The following is a 16,521-nucleotide window of genomic DNA, read 5'->3' as shown; positions in this document are numbered from 1 at the left end:
CAGACTTCTATTACTTCCTGTCCTTTCTTTCGCACTTCTGTTAGAATTGTATCACATGTAGGCGTGTTCCAGTATTCTAGTATGTACTGCTTCTGTAATTTTAGTTTGAGCCATAAATGTGGTTTCTCTAGGATTATTGTCAAAAATTGTCAAATCATTGCTCTGTTTTCATATTTTGTAATTACTCTTACATAGGCATTCTAGTTCCTTTCAGCTGCTCTTCATTGTGTTGTGTTCTGCCTTTTTTGTTTCTGTAAATCTTGTACTTTTTAAGCCCTGTAGATACTGCGATTATGATTCTGTATCTCATTTGCTTTCATGGTGACCACATTACTAATTTTCAGTGTAACAGATGCTTTTCCAAGCTCTTATCTGATTAGATTCAAATCTAATAGTATTTCACTTAAAATTTGATCTACCTGATCATTAAAGAGCTTCAATTTTATAAGAAATACTGGAAAATGATAGTGTCACTTTAGAATTTTACTTGCTTACAGAACATAACTTCTATAGGTGCATGATCTGACACTGTAACCAGATGTATTTCCATGGTTCTCGTCATGTTATAGTATTTTGATAAGTAACGTCTGTTTAGTCATGCAAAAAAATTCACTGAAAAATTGATATATTCCACTATATTCTGTCTTATTTTCATTAAATTGTTAAACCTAAAGGTATGCATAGATTTCTCTAAGTATATCTGTTTGCCCTCCAGAGACATCTTCCTTATTTCCCATGATGCTTCAGTCTTCTGTTACCATACATCCTTGATGAAGGGCTATCAAATGATCTTCTAATATTCTTTGTCTTGTTTTTAGTGCTTATGGTGGAATATGTTTGTGACGATGTGAGGTATTGCCATCTGTGCCAGGGAGAATAGGGTAATGTATGTGTAGCATATGTCAGCATAGTTAGCTGAAGTTTTGTAAATAAATTTGTGTCATTTGACTATCACATTGACTTGTACAGATGCTTGTGTTAAAAATGTATCAGTAGTGCTGTTATAACTGATTAAATGTATATGTTTAAACAAAGAATTCTGGAAGGAAAGAGTAGAAGTTTTTGAAATTGTTCTGTAATTTTCAAATACTGCAACAGATCTTGGCAAGGCTCTGAGTGAGTATTGTACCATAGTCAAGTGATCAAATGTGATGTCATTTTATAACCAGCACTGAGAGGATGGCAGATACAGCAGTTTTTTTTGTTTTGGAACCTGCCATAAAAGATCAGTGACAGTTATCACAGTCAGTTTAGCTGGAAGCTCATCACCGTACCTTGTGGAAGTAAGCATCTCAGCATCCTATCTTGCCTTGCTTTATTAATTAAGTTAGCTAGGGAACAGTTATTCTTTAGACAGTCAGGAAGTACAGTGAGATTAGTTAAGTAATGTGTTTCTGCATCTATTTGAATCTGTCCAACTGTGTTTTTTTTTTCTCTCCTGTGATTGAAACTGTCTATAATTTATTATTAAATATTCTTATACCTTTCATTGTGGCTGGTCTTTTAGAGAATACTTTTAAGGTCTTGAGAGTGCTTGTGCTAATTTTACTGATGCCTTGGTCACTCTGAAAAGCCTGGCTGCTTTGATTACATTTGCCATTTATATTAGTATTGATCTTACTCAGTATAATTGGATACCCTTGTAAGAGCCTGAGAGTAGTTGACTGGTGGCAGTGAGGTTACCTTAATAGTCTGGGCAAAAAGGGTATAGCTAGTAAATCTGTGCCAGCTTTTCCCAGGAGAGAGAGAGTATGTGCTTGTGTGAAAATCAAATAGCCAGATGTGGGTGTGTCAGCCACTTGGAACTGGGACACAGCGTTTCAAAGTGAGTCTTGTTTGGGATCTGAAGAGAGAGAGTCCAGTCCCAGGTCTGGAGAGTGTTCCGTGTGTGGTGTTGGGAGAAACTGTGCTTGACGCAGAGAGCTGCATCTGAAAATACTATGTAAATTTATTCCTGTTAGTGACAGTCTCTCTCCGGTGTCAGTGGTAAGGATTGAGGCTCCTTGATTTCTGGCCTGGTGTAAAGAGAGGCCGTCACAATGTTCTACAGACAATATGATTCCCATACCCTACCAAAAACTTCTCAGCACTATAAATCTACCCAATTTAGCCATCACTTGTTTCTCAGTTTTTTTCTAGTATCCTTTTTAATTTAATATTAAAATGTTTCTTTTGTTCTCCTCCTATTCCAGCAAAGAAACCTACCTTCTCAAATTTATTTGCAAAACATTCATGTCCTTTATTATTCAGGTACATTTCTTGTACATGATTATCAGTGCATTATTGAACATATAGATTATGTTGTCCCTTTTTCTGTCCACCAACCCTTTAACACTACAGACTAGTAAGTCAAATTGTAACATGTAAAGCTTATTTGTCATCCTTATTGTATATGTTCTTTGCTTTTCTGTTACATATATATATATATATATATATATATATGTGTGTGTGTGTGTGTAATACAGTCCTAGCTGAACTTAATGACTTATTTTCCTTAAAGCAACGTAGAGTCCCCCTAAATGAAAGCCAGCATACTAACTATATACATATTTACTCAAGACAGTACAGATAATATGTAAAAAACAGTGTAAAGGTTCTAGTTGTACCTGAACCCTGATTTTTTTCCTTGATCTGGAGGGCACTAATCTGTATTCCTTGCCTTCAGCTGGCAGACTAAATATCTTATTTTTGAATCTGTCTCTCTAGTCTTGTGTTGGTAGATAGCCAAATATTATTACCTACGTTCTTTTATTTAGTATATTTGTCATTTTACATTTGTGTTCTTTTCTTCAGGTTATTCATTATTTCAACTAGTTCAGTTTTTAACATTCCCCTTTAATTTCATGAAATATTTCAAATGCTTTAGCTATTTTCTTAAAGTCAAACATTTTAACTATCCAGATACAGTGACTATCCTCCTGTAATCAAGCAATCTACATTCCACTAGCACTAGAGACAGAGTAGGTCAGTCTATCAAGTGACAGTCTCCCATTCTAAAGCATAACAACAAATGTGACTATTAACCAGACAGTATACAATATTAAATAGTTATCTTCTCACTGTATCTTATTAATTTCAATGATTTTACAGTGTCTTCCAGTGTGCATGTTGAATTGTGGTTAGCAGACCTCTCAACTGTCCCTGTTTTGGAGGATCATGCATATTTACTCCTACACATGATGTACCCATTTTTGGAGGTATGTTCCTATTTTCAGACTGTATTTACCCCTGCACACAATGTTCTGAACCCCCCCCCAATCAAAAGTGATTTTTGAAAATGTCTAGTACACAAAATCACCCTGAATGACCAACATACAAATGGCACAGTAATTTAAATAAAGTGGATTCACATCTTGGATACCCTTTTCAGTGGCAAAATAAATGACATTTTGTGGTAGAATTTTCAGAACATTTCATTAGTGTTCAGATTTTACACTCCCTCTTTGATAGTGTGCTTATATTTTTTCAGTTATTTTTGTCGCTCTGTTTTTAAACATGTTTCTGATTTGTATCCCACATTTCTAATAGAAGCAGAAAGAGTTATGTGGTTTTGATATTCACAGTTTATGCTAATTAGATTTACCTGCTTTCAAAGGATCTTTGTATCTGTTTTCTATGTCTGCAGGTTAGCAGGTATGGTGGTTATACCAAGCATCCTTGCCCATGCATGCATATCCCTGCATTAACCTCCTCTCCTCACTCAGTGTTTGCAGTGCAGTGCTTTTGTGACTCTTACAGTCTATTCTACTTTCATTCAGCACTAATTTTTTTTACTTTTTTTATTCCCTCCTAGAGCTAATCACAAGCATTACGGAAACTGTCTTCATGCCTAATTACCTGTTTCCATCATGTCATGTATTAGTTTCCCCTTTCTTTCATCATTCCTTTACCTACCCGTGCCCCACTACCATAGAACCTTCATAGAATGCAGCATGCAGTTCGAAAACAGTTTGACTTTCAATAAACAGCATGTAGTATAACCTCATTCAGTTCAATATAAACTTTCCTTAAGCAACATTTTAAGATATAATAGTTACATTTCACATTTGATGTAAGTAGATATTTTCTGTGTAATTATTTCAGATTTTAATAGATAGTAAAGTGTCATTCAGAATGTGAAACGTGGTTATATCACATTTTTTCCATAGAAGCATGCATCCATTTTAAATGCTTTTCTTACTCAATGCTCCAACTGCATTGATTTTTTTATGAAATCCCTCACTTTTTTTTTGAAAATATTCTACAGTTTTCTTTTGGAAAACAGGTGAGGGCTTCAAAAGGAAACTTTCCACTAAAGTATTCATAGTTTGCTTTTCTGCATTTGTTGACCGAGTTACTTGCTCCCCTCTCAAATGTTTCCTGATACCAGTTCTTTTTGTTTATTTTGTGCCTGTTGAAGTTCTATGTAACATTTTAACCCAGGTGTGTGGAAAATTTTAAGTTATGCAGGGTACAATAACTTGAAACAAAGTTTCATTTCAATGCAGAGCCTTATGAAGGGAAGAAAAGCATTTCTATTTGTGATTGTAACGAAAAGTTATTATCCATGTAGACCTTTTTTCTCCAGCCTTTAAGATTGTTCATTTCATCCATAAAATAGAATTTTTTCCTTTAGCTGTCATGTCTGAAGTTTAGTAAGTATAGATGTTCATCGTGTTTCAATGTTGCAGTCCTTACAAAATGTGTTATCTGGCTCCTGGTAGCCCTCAGTCGGCCAGAATACCGAAGTCCTTGGTATATGACGTTGGCTGCCTTCAGTTTAAGCCTGACGTCAGGTACAAAGGAAGGCAGCTAACGCCATTTCCTCAGTCTTTCTTGCCACAGAGCCCGAAGCAGAAGCTTTTTGCACGAGTGCCAGTTGGCCGAGTACCTTCTTTTTGTATTCAGACTGTTTAGTGAAGACATCGTCAGGTACCCCTTGGCGGACCCTCTTTTCTTGCTTTAATGAATGTCAGAGAAATTTAATAACTGTCTTGCCTCTGGAAAACAGATTCTGCACTGTGATTTTCACTCCTATTGTATCACTTGTTTGGGACTTGAGCACGACATCCCTAATTGTGTGCTTTATGCTTACTTCAACCCGCGTACCATTTGCCATAGAACTAGGATTTTGTTCAAGCATTTCGGTGTTTGGCCTAAGTTCGTCAGAATGGTGTCTTCTAGTCTTTCGACTTCAGAAGTGCCTAACTGCAAGGATAAGGACCGCGACAGGCTTAGGGTCAAATTAGCCGACGACATCCCTGCTAAGTTGGTTGTCGACCCAGCGGTAGTCAGTGAGGCACTTTTATTGCCCCTGCAGTCCGCGGATGTTCAGCAACAGGCATCTGTGGAAACCTTTTCTGAGTCCTCCATTCTGCAGGCTTCCACTTAGTCTTCGGACCCTCCACCAGTCACTGCCTCTAATGGATCCAAAGCCGCTAAGCAGGCACTGGCTTTTGAGGCCTTTTTTCTCCACCCGGAGACCAGATCCAGACCGACTACCTTGGCTCAGACTACTGCGGTGGCTAGGCCTCCTGAGTCCCTCTGGCTTTCTAGCAGGCCTCCCAGCCGAAAATCTACTCCAAAGCAGGCGCCGGCCTCCCCTCAAATACCTCAATCTCAGATGATTAAGATGGCTAATGATTTTTTGACCCTTATCAGGGGCTCTCAGCCACCTCCTTCTAAGAGGGCTAGGGGATTGTCCCCGGAAGTTTTGTCTGCCTCATTCCAGCTCTTCTACTGATGAAGAGGGAAACTCTCAACTTTTTTCTGGTTTTGAGGATTCTGATGCAGAAGACTCCATTCCTTCTGCCTCTCCTCCAGAAGATTTCTCTTTTGGAGATGCTCTGAATACTCTTACAGAGCATTTCAAATGAGAAAGTTGGGACTACCCTCAGTCTAAGAAACGGATTAGGGAATTCTTGGATTTGCCACAGCATAAGCCTTTGGCTATCCCTCTGTTTTTGGAAGTTGTTGATGTTTTCATGGAAAATGTTCATCGTGTTACAATGTTGCAGTCATCACAATTGGGTTATCCTACTGGCAGGCTACCCGCAGTCGGCCCGAGTTCCAAAGTCTAGTTCCGGCGTCGGTTGCTGTCTCCTCTTCCCTGACATCAGTGCACCAGGGGTATAAAAGATGCAGCCGACGCCATTTTCTTCAGACTTTCTTGCCGTGCGGTGCCCAAAGCAAAAGCAGTTCGCAAGTGCCGGTCGGCTGACTCCTGAGATTTTCAAATTCGAATTTCAGATCCGAAGTCTTTATTAAAGCTAAATACCCCGTTGGGGAAACTTTTTTCTTGCTCCAGACTGATGTCAGAAAAAGTTAATAATTGTATTTCTTGTGAGAAGCAAATACCTCATAAGGATTTTCATTTTTACTGTATTCCTTGCCTAGACCCTGACCACGACATTGCTAATTGTCGGTTTTGTGCTAGATTTAACCGGCACACTGTTAAGCGTTGGTATGATTTTGCATTTCATTACTTTGGCAGAAGATTCAATTATGTAATGCCATTGGAACAGCCAACTACCAGAGTTTATAAAAAGCGCAAAGAAAAAGAAAAGGATAGGCATCCGAAGTCCAAAACCAAAGACGAGGCTTCAGCTAGGCCTGTCGCCGGTTCACCGGTTCTCAGTGAGATGCTTTCGCAGCCCCTGATGCCCGCTACCTCAGAGCCACAGGCCGCTTCCGACTCCCACGTGGAGCCAACTAGGCCACTGGAAACTCAAGGTATTGGACACTCTGAAACTATTCCCTTAGATGGGTCCGGAGCCGCTAAGCAGGCATCGGCTTCTGAGGGTGTTTTCAGACCTACACAATTATATGTAAAACCAACTTCAAAGGCAAAGACTAAAGCAGCTCTAAAGACAAAGAAACAAGTACAGCATTCTCCTGCAATGGCCTCCATGCCAAAAAAACAGATGCTTAAAATGGCTGAAGACCTAATTACTTTGATCAGGGGGTTCCCACCCCCCCTCCTGATAAGAGGCCTTGGCAAGAGATAGAATATGAATCTTCAGATCAGGTTTCCATTTCCTCTGATTCCTCTTCTGAACAGGAATATTCCCTTCCTCCCTATGAGGATTCTGATGCTGAAGAATCTTATCCCTTCAACCTCTCATCCTGAGGATTATTCTTTTGGGGAGACCTTGCATACTATGAGGGAGCATTTCCACTGGGAGAGCCAAGATTACTCAGAATCCAAGAAAAGGCTCAAAGACTTCCTTTTATTACCTCAGCACAGGCCCCTTGCTATTCCTCCTGTTTTAGACATTGTAGATTATGTATTTTCAGAGTCCGGTCTGCTGGTCTGTCTCCTGACTCTACCACCAGCTCCGGTTAAGACAGACAGATACTACAGGGTTCCTGATTCACATAAATTTCTTTACAAAATCCCTGCTGCTGACCCAGAAACTATTCCTCAGGGTCCCAAGGGGGTCAAGGCTTCCACTGCAAAAAACCCTACTCCCTCTGATAGGGATTCAATGGCCCTGGACAGATGGGGGAAAAAGATTTACACTTCTGCTACATTGGCTGTAAGAGCTTTAAATTGTCAGTTTCATATGCTTGAATATCAGCAGTATGTCTCTGCTTAAACAGAAAATGTTGGCAAATTCAGAATGTGCAGAAAACAAAGAAATGCAGGGTTTATTGCATGCAGCTGAACAAGTGGGAAAACTTACTTTGCAATGTGGTTTTGATTCTCTACAGGCCTCCTGCAGGGCCGCAGTTACAGGTTCTGTCATTAGGAGGCATGCTTGGTTAAAAGAACAGAATCTGCCCGATCATGTTAAAGCAAAACTATTAGATGCTCCATTACAACATGATACCTTGTTTGGTGTTAAAGCAGAAGAGGTATTGTAGAAAATGGAGGACAAAGCTAAATCTAAGAAATCCTTCACTGTTTGCATACAGGTACAGCCTCCCAGATTTAGCAGGAACTGGCCTACAAAGAATTGGTCCTTTCCAGTGTTAAACAGGCCACAAAGAGGCAGATACAGACACCCCAGAGGCAGATCACAGCCCCAAGGCTCATACAGGCCTAAACAATGGGGTGCTTCTACCTCCAAAGGTGGAGAGGAAAGATCACAGCCATACAGGAAACAGTCTCAATGACTTCTCCCTGTCAGCAACAAGCACTTATCTTCTGGCAGCTCCTTTGGGGGAAAACTAGCACTTTTTTCACAAAATTGGCACATGATCACCCAGGACAAATGGGTCTTAAATATCATATCTCAAGGCTACAGGTTCCACTTTCATACCCTGTCAAGGCCAAACGGTATGCCAGACCTGCCACGCAGTCAGTAGGCAGAGGTACAAAAACAAGTTTTATCTCTCATGGACATGAGAGCCATTCAGCAAGTACCACAGCAAGAGCAGGGACAAGGATTTTACTCAAGGCTATTCTTGGTACCCAGAAAGGACAAAGCCTGGAGACCAATACTGGATCTGTCTATCCTAAACACATACCTGGATATTCCAAAATTCAAAATGTTAACTCTGCAGCAGCTTCTGCCCATGTTGGGCAAGAAAGCTTGGCTTGTGACTTTAGACCTAAAAGAGGCATACCTGCATGTCCCAATCAGACAATCATGCAGACGATACCTCAGATTTATAGCTGGCTTGATGCACTACCAATTCTCTGCACTGCATTTTGGCTTATCTACTGCGCCCAGGGTCTTCACAAAATGCCTGGCACCAGTAATTGCATTTTGCAGACAAAGAGGAATACAAATATATCCTTACTTGGACGACTGCCTTATTCAAGCAGAGAACAAGGACATCCTACTACAGCATCTGGTGTTTGTAAAAAGACTACTAACAGGAGTAGGGTACACAGTAAACGAAAAGAAAACTCGTACCCTCTCAAGAGATAATATTCCTGGATGCAAGCTTAAATACAACTGCCCAGATGGCTTATCTCACGCCAAACAAACAGACTACTGACTACTTATTTCAAAATGTTGGCAACAAAGACCCAGTTATCTGCAAGAAAAATTCTGCAGTCTTTGGGCTTCATGGCATCCTGCATACTACTAATTCCATATGCAAGACTGCATATGAGGAAACGTCAATGGTATCTAAAAAGTGTTTGGACTCAACATTGCCACAGCCTGGAAACAATAATTACCCTCATTCCCTGCCTGCAACAGGAGTTTCGATGGTGGGCAAAAGCCTGTCACCTCAACACGGGACAGCCATTCACCTTACCCACAGCCAGGCAGACATTGACAACAGATGCATCAGATTGCCTGGGGGACCCATATGGCAGGAAGATGTATTCCGGGCACATGGTCCGCAAGTCAAATGCATCTACATATCAATCAAAAAGAGATGCTAGCTGTTCAGAATGCCCTGACAGCCTTCAAGGATATACTTCATCCAGGACAACTACTGATAAAGACGGACAATACTACAGTCATGTGGTACATAAGCAGGGGGGGGCACGCATCCCTACCCCCTCTGCAGACTAGCCATGAACTTGTGGGACACAGCACTGACTTACCAAGTACATCTGCAAGCACAATTCCTGCCAGGAAGGATAAATACTCTGGCAGACGAACTAAGCAGAAACTTAATGGATCCCCACAAGTGGAAATTGGATCCACAAGTCTTCAGCATAACAAGGAACTTGGGGGTGCCCGGACATAGACCTATTTGCCTACCCTCACAGCTGCCAACTACAGAGATTCTGCACAAGGACTTAATACAAGGAAGCATGGAAAGTGGATGCTCTATCTTTCAGCTGGAAAAACCTAACAGTATATGTCTTTCCTCCTCTGCCTGTCTTCCCCAAGGTACTCGTCAAGGCCAGACAAGAGAAGCCAAAAATGATACTGATTGCCCCAGACTGGCCCCGCCAGCACTGGTACCCAATCCTAAAGAGCTTGTCTCAATGCCCAGCTTGGACATTATCTCAAATTCCTCACCTATTGACCCAACAAGACAGTATGATACTGCACAGCCAACTCAGGACCTTAAACCTGGCAGCATGGCGAATAATGTAGCCATTCAAAACACACCTCTCTCTAAAGCAGTGATGGATGTTATTTTGGAGGCCCGGAGGCCTAGCACCAGAAAATCTTATGCAGAAAAATGGAAGAGATTCTGTGTTTGGAACCAGGCACAAGGTATTGATATGACTGTTCCAAATATTCCTCAGATTTTGCAATATTTAACTGAGATGCTGGATAAGGGCCTTTCCTTTTCATCAATTAAAATTTATGCCTCTGGCATTTCAGCTCATTACAATACAAAACCACCTATTTTTTCTCATCCATTACTAAGGCAGTACCTCAGAGGGGCCAAAAACATAAGACCTCCAAGGAGAGCACCAATACCTGCATGGGACCTCAACTATGTCTTGGAAAAACTCACACTGCCTCCGTTTGAGCCAGCCTCTACAGCTGATATAAATTTCTTATCCTGGAAAACACCTCTGCTCCTAGCAATTACCTCCGCTAGACGAGTCTCAGAGTTACAGGCACTCATGGCTGTGGAACCTTTTATCATTTTCCATCCTGACAGGGTTTCTGTAAGGACAAACCCTACATTTATGCCTAAGGTAGTGTCCAGTGTGGCCCTTAACCAAACAATTCATTTTCCTACTTTTTATCCAAACCCACAGAATGAGGGTGAGAGACTTCTGCATTCTTTCGACATTCACAGGCAGCTACGCTTCTACTTGGACAGAACCAAAGTTTTCAGAAAGACACAACAACTTCTAGTAGCATATGCTGCAGGATCACAAGGAAAAGCCTATCTCAAAACAGACTATTTCAAAGTGGATAGGCCACTGCATTTGTTTCTGCTATTCACAGCATGACAAATCAGTGCCTAACGACATTAGGCCACATTCAATCAGGGCAGCAGCCACTTCAGCAGCCTTCCTCAGAGGAGTACCAACCAAAGACATCTTAGAGGCTGCAACTTGGAGTTCAGTGCATTCTTTTACAAAGCACTATCACTTACCTCTCTACTCTAAGTCCAGGGCAGGCTTTGCCACTGTGGTTCTGCAGGGTCTGATAGCCTCTCCTAATCGTATTTAGCACCAGCCTCCCAACCTTAGCTTTGGGATTCAACCCAATTGTGATGACTGCAACAATGAAACACGACAAACATAGTACAGTTGTGTATCTACCATAAATGTAGATGTTCGAGTGTATTCACTGTTGCAGTCCAGGTTACCCTCCCACCATCCTCCTTTTTACCTTGCTGGGACTTACCTGTACTTCTCTATTCTATGCAACCTATGTGGTGTATTTGCTTGTAGATGAAGGAAAAGTAGATTTTTTGTATATGCATGTTTATTGGCATAATTTAGCCTACAATTTTAGGGGCACCTGACATCTGGGGCAAGAAAAACTAAAGAAAATGGCGTCGACTGCACCATTTATACCCCTGGCGCACTGACGTCAGGGAAGAGGCGACAGCAACCGACGCCGGACCTAGACTTTGGAACTCGGGCTGACTGCAGGTAGCCTGCCAGCAGGATAACTCAATTGTGATGACTGCAACAGTGAATACACTCGAACATCTACATTTATGGTAGGTACACAACTGTACTTTTCTTTGACTCCTAATTCTGTTCCTCCTGCTCCCAGAAAGCCTAGCAGGTATTATACAGTTCCTGATTCTCATCGTTTCCTTTTCAAGAATCCTACTGCATATCCAGAGATGATTTCTCAGAGACCTAAAGGTGTCAAAGCCATGGTTGCTAAAAATCCTGTTCCTTCTGACAGGGAATCTAGGGCCTTGGATAGGTGGGATAAAAAGGTTTATACTTATTCCACCGTGGCTATTAGGTCTGTTAATTGTCTTTTTCATATGCTTAAGTATCAGCAGCATACTTTGGAGGCCATTAAGACTAAAATTGCTGGTGTTCCTTCCCTGATGGAGAGTAAAGACATGCAAGATTTATTGAATTCTGCCACTCTTGTCACTAAACATTCTCTACATTGTGGTTTTGACACTTTGAAAGCTTATTGTAGGGCAGCAGCCACTGGTTCTGTTATTAGAAGACATGCTTGGCTCAGGTAACAGCCTCTTTATGAACCTGTCAAATCTAAATTACTGGATGTACCTTTGCACAAGGACAATCTTTTTGGTAGCAAAGCAGAAGAGGTGTTGAAAATGTTGGAGGATAAGGCCAAATCGATGCAAACTGTTAAGGATTTTCTGCAAGTTCAGCCTCCTCGTTTTAGTAGACATTAACCTTCTAAGAATTGGACTTTTCCTGACCCTAGTAAACAGGGTCACACTAGGCCTAGGGGTTACAGGTGGTCTAGGAGACAGACTTCCACATCTCAAAAGGCTAAGCACTGGCAGTCTTCCCTCTTCAAAATCGGGGAGTTCTAAGCAAATTTCTCAAAGCAAGCATTCCCAATGACTCCGGCCTTCCTGTGCAGGTCCAGGTTTTCCTTTGGGGGAAGGTTAGCCATTTTTGCAGATGGTCTGGTACACCATCACAGACGACAAATGGGTGCTCAAAATAGTATCTCAAGGCTACAAGTTCTCTTTTCACACCTTCCCGGTTCACCAAGGATACCCAGATGTCCCCCCTCTTTAAAAGGCAGAAGCAGAAAAACAAGTTTCTTCTTTGCTAAACCTGGGAGCAATAGAGCCAGTTCCTACATTGCAGATAGGCCAGGGTTTCTACTCAAGGCTTTTCCCAAAAAAGGGGGCACCTGGCACTCTATTCTGGATTTGTCCATTCTAAACACTTTTCTGGTGATTCCTAAGTTCAAAATGCTCACTCTTCAGCAGTTGCTGCCAATGCTGTCCAAGGATTCCTGGCTGGTGATTTTGCATCTCAAAGAAGCTTATCGGCACATCCCAATAAGGGAAAGCTGCAGGCAGTTCCTTCACTTCAGGGCGGGGAACATGCACTTCCAGTTCTCTGCACTGCCCTATGGCTTATCTACTGCTCCCAGAGTTTTTACTAAATGCCCGGCTCCAGTCATTGCTTTTTGCAGACAAAGAAACATTCAAATTTACCCTTACTTGGACGATTGTCTTATTCAGGCAAACTCTCCAGAGCAACTTCTAAAGGATTTGGACTTTGTATAGAACCTTCTCACCTCTTTGGGCTACACTATCAACGAAAAGAAGTCAGAATTGGTACCCACCAGGGAGATTGTATTCCTGGGAGCGAGTCTAAACAGAGACGCCCAGATGGTATCCCTCCCTCAAGACGAACAAATTGATCTTTCGAATTACTTCAAGAATTTGGCAAGCATGACCCAGCTCTCTACAATGCAATTCCTGTAAGCCCTTGGATTCATGGCTTTGTGTATTCTGATGATTCCATATGCAAGACTGCATATGAGGAAAATTCAATAGTACCTCAAAAACCTTTAGTGTCAACACACTCAGGATTTAGACTTGATTCTTCCTCTGATTCCCTGCCTGCAGACAGAGTTCCTCTGGTGGGCGATGGCCTGTGCACAGAACAAAGGCCTGCCTTTCTATCCACCTCCTGCCAGCCAGATTCTCACCACAGATTCCTCGGACTACGCTTGGGGAGCTCATTTAGTGGGCAGATAAATTCAGGGGACTTGGAACTATCAACAGGTTCATTTGCACATAAATCTGAAGGAATTGATGGCAAGTCCAGCAGGCCTTGGTGGCTTTCAGGCATCTTCCCTCTCCTGGTACTCTTCTAGTTAGGACAGACAACACCACAATCATGTGGTACGTCAACAAGCAGGGAGGGACTCACTCTTACCCCCTGTGCAGACAAAGCATGATACTTTGGTCCGTAGCAGCTTCCATGGGCATTCATTTGATAGCTCAGTTTCTTCCAGGAAGGCTCAACACCTTGGCAGATTGGTTGAACAGGCAGGTCCTGGATCCTCACGAGTGGCAACTAAACAAGACCATCTTCTGTCCAATCATTCAGCATTGGGGCACTCCCCAGGTGGATCTCTTCTCATCTCCGTCCAACCTTTTGCACCAGGGATCATCATGACAAAGCTTGGGAAGTGGATGCTCTGTATTTCCCCTGGACACAGCTTTTGATCTGTGCATTCCCTCCTCTGCCTCTTCTTCCCAGAGTGCTGTTAAAGATAAGGGATGAAAAACCAAGGGCCATCCTCATAGCTCCAGACTGGCCCAGGCAACATTAGTATCCACGTCTTCACAGTCTCTCCCAGTCTCAGTCTTGGCATCCTCCCCTGATACCAGATCTCTTGGTACAGGAGGGGGGAAAATTCTGCATCCTCATCTTCAGACTCTGCATTTGGCAGTATGGCTCATAATTTAAACCTTTCCAAACAGGTGGTTGAGGTTCTTTGTGAAGCCAGGAGGCCTAGCACTAGGAAATCTTACACAGATAAGTGGAAAAGATTCTCCATTTGGATGCAGACTAGAGGGGAAGACACTGCTCTTCCTCTTATTGACTATCTGACAGGCTTGCTTAATGGTGGACTTTCCTTTTCTTCTATCAAGATTCATGCTTCAGCTGTTTCTGCAAATTGTTCCTTTGAGCAACCCATTTTCTCTCATCCCTTGATGAAACAGTTCCTCAGGGGAGCTAGCAATTTAAAGCCTCCCAGAAGGGCACCTACTCCTTCTTGAGAATCTTAATTTTGTACTTGAGAAACTTACTCTGTCTCCTTTTGAACCAGCTGCCTCAGCAGATTTGAAGTTTCTCTCCTGGAAATCTGCCTTTCTCTTGGCTATTAGTTCAGCTAGAAGAGTTTCTGAGCTGCAGGCCTTGATGGCAGTGGTGCCTTTTATCTTCCATGTGGATCGGGTTTCTCTTAGAACTAATCCCTCTTTTATGCGTAAAAGTGGTTACTAGCCTGACTCTTAATCAGTCTATCCACCTGCCTACCTTCTCTCCTAATCCTCAGAATAAAGAAGAAAGGTTACTGCATTCCCTGGATGTACATAGACAGCTCAGATTTTACCTGGACAGGACTAAATCTTTTCGAAAGTCGGATCAGTTGTTGGTCAGTTTTGCTCCTGGAGTTCAGGGCAAAGCTATTTCAAAGCAGACCATTTCTAAGTAGATTGCTCATTGTATTCACTTTTGTTACTTACAGCATGGCAAGGTTCCTCCTGAGAGTATTCGGACCCATTCTACTAGAGCAGCTTATACCTCAGCAGCTTTTTTAAGAGGTGTACCTACTAGGGACATCCTGGAAGCAGCTACCTGGATTTCTGTCCACGCCTTCACTAAACATTATAATTTACCCTTGTTTTCTAAGTCCAGGGTTGGTTTTGCCACTGCAGTGTTGCAGGGCATCCTTACCAACCCTTACAGTTGGGTGTTCCTCCTCCCTTTTGTTTTTTTTTTTCCTGAGCTTTGGGAATCAACCCATTTTGTAAGGACTGCAACAGTGAAACACGATTAACATAGTACAGTTGTGTACACTTACCATAAATGTAGATGTTCGAGTGTATTCACTGTTGCAGTCCTATTCCCCCCCCCCCTTCCATCCCCCTTTTTTCCTAGGGTACAGACTGGATTTTTTTTATTTTCCTGGTCTAACCTTTTTTGGGGGGCTCTTGACAGTTAAGGCAAGAAAAACTGAGCAAATGGCGTCAGCTGCCTTCCTTTGTACCCGACGTCAGCCTTAAACTGAAGGCAGCCGATGTCATATACCAAGGACTTTGGTATTCTGGCCGACTGAAGGCTACCGGGATCTGGCTAACCCGTTTTGTAAGGACTGCAACAGTGAATACAGTTGAACATCTGCATTTATGGTAAGTGTACACAACTGTACTGTCTCTGTTGCTTTCTCAGTCTCAAATTAGAGCTATTTTGTTGTTTTTTTTTCATTTTCTATTTTAATATCAGTAGTAGAAAGCCCAATTCATTTACTAGAGTGTCCTGTCATAAAGTCTATGCAGCCCATTTGATTTGTTCTAGTATTGCTGTAAACTTCAAGTGGTCTGTGCATGTCCTGCCTGAAGTTCACCCAGTTTCTGTGCCATTTGCTCATGTTGTATGTAATTGTTGTTCCACAATTTTCTCTTATCTTCTTTTCAGAAATTTGTATACCAGTTATTTCCTCTGTATGTTTGATTTAACCCATTGTAGCCAAGTGATGCCTCTAGGTGTTTCAGCAGTTACATCCTGCTGACTCTTCTAGGTGTCAAATATTGCTTGTTCATATTTGCATTCATTCCAAAACCATGCTACATACAAAGTATTAGAAGATTTCATCTTAGAGTTTATACAGTGGCAAAGACAACAGTATTGATATTAGACCTGCATCTAGGGCATGTAAAGAGATACTAACTGATGTTCATACAATCGTCATCTTTATTTTCATAAATTTCATATTTTTCAAAATTTCTTGACAACCAAGTAGCAGAAGCAGAACTGCTTAGCTTTATATGAAAGCTCTCAGCAGGATGAACAAAATGTGGCATGACAGTATGTTTGTAATTTGAGTGGTTACTGAGATATTGTAGGTTGTTTACAGACTTAATAGTTACTATGTTTACTGTGACATATAAAATCTAGTTTAAAACCTAAATAATACTGTCAGTGTAAAAAATAGTTTGTGCTGAAAAGTGCACCATTTA

The 16,521-nt window shown here is 41.7% G+C and overlaps 1 protein-coding gene across 1 annotated transcript in view; it reads left to right on the top strand.

Moving 5' to 3' along the window:
* Positions 1-16,521, top strand: part of HERC2 (HECT and RLD domain containing E3 ubiquitin protein ligase 2) — a gene marked incomplete in the record, with an annotated part of 3,551,743 nt that overhangs the window by 1,606,083 nt on the left and 1,929,139 nt on the right.

The sequence above is a fragment of the Protopterus annectens genome, chromosome 5.part0 (assembly GCF_019279795.1).
Source record: "Protopterus annectens isolate FY-2018-M chromosome 5.part0, PAN1.0, whole genome shotgun sequence".
NCBI lineage: Eukaryota > Metazoa > Chordata > Ceratodontiformes > Protopteridae > Protopterus > Protopterus annectens.
This window is presented reverse-complemented; position numbering and strand designations above follow the sequence as displayed.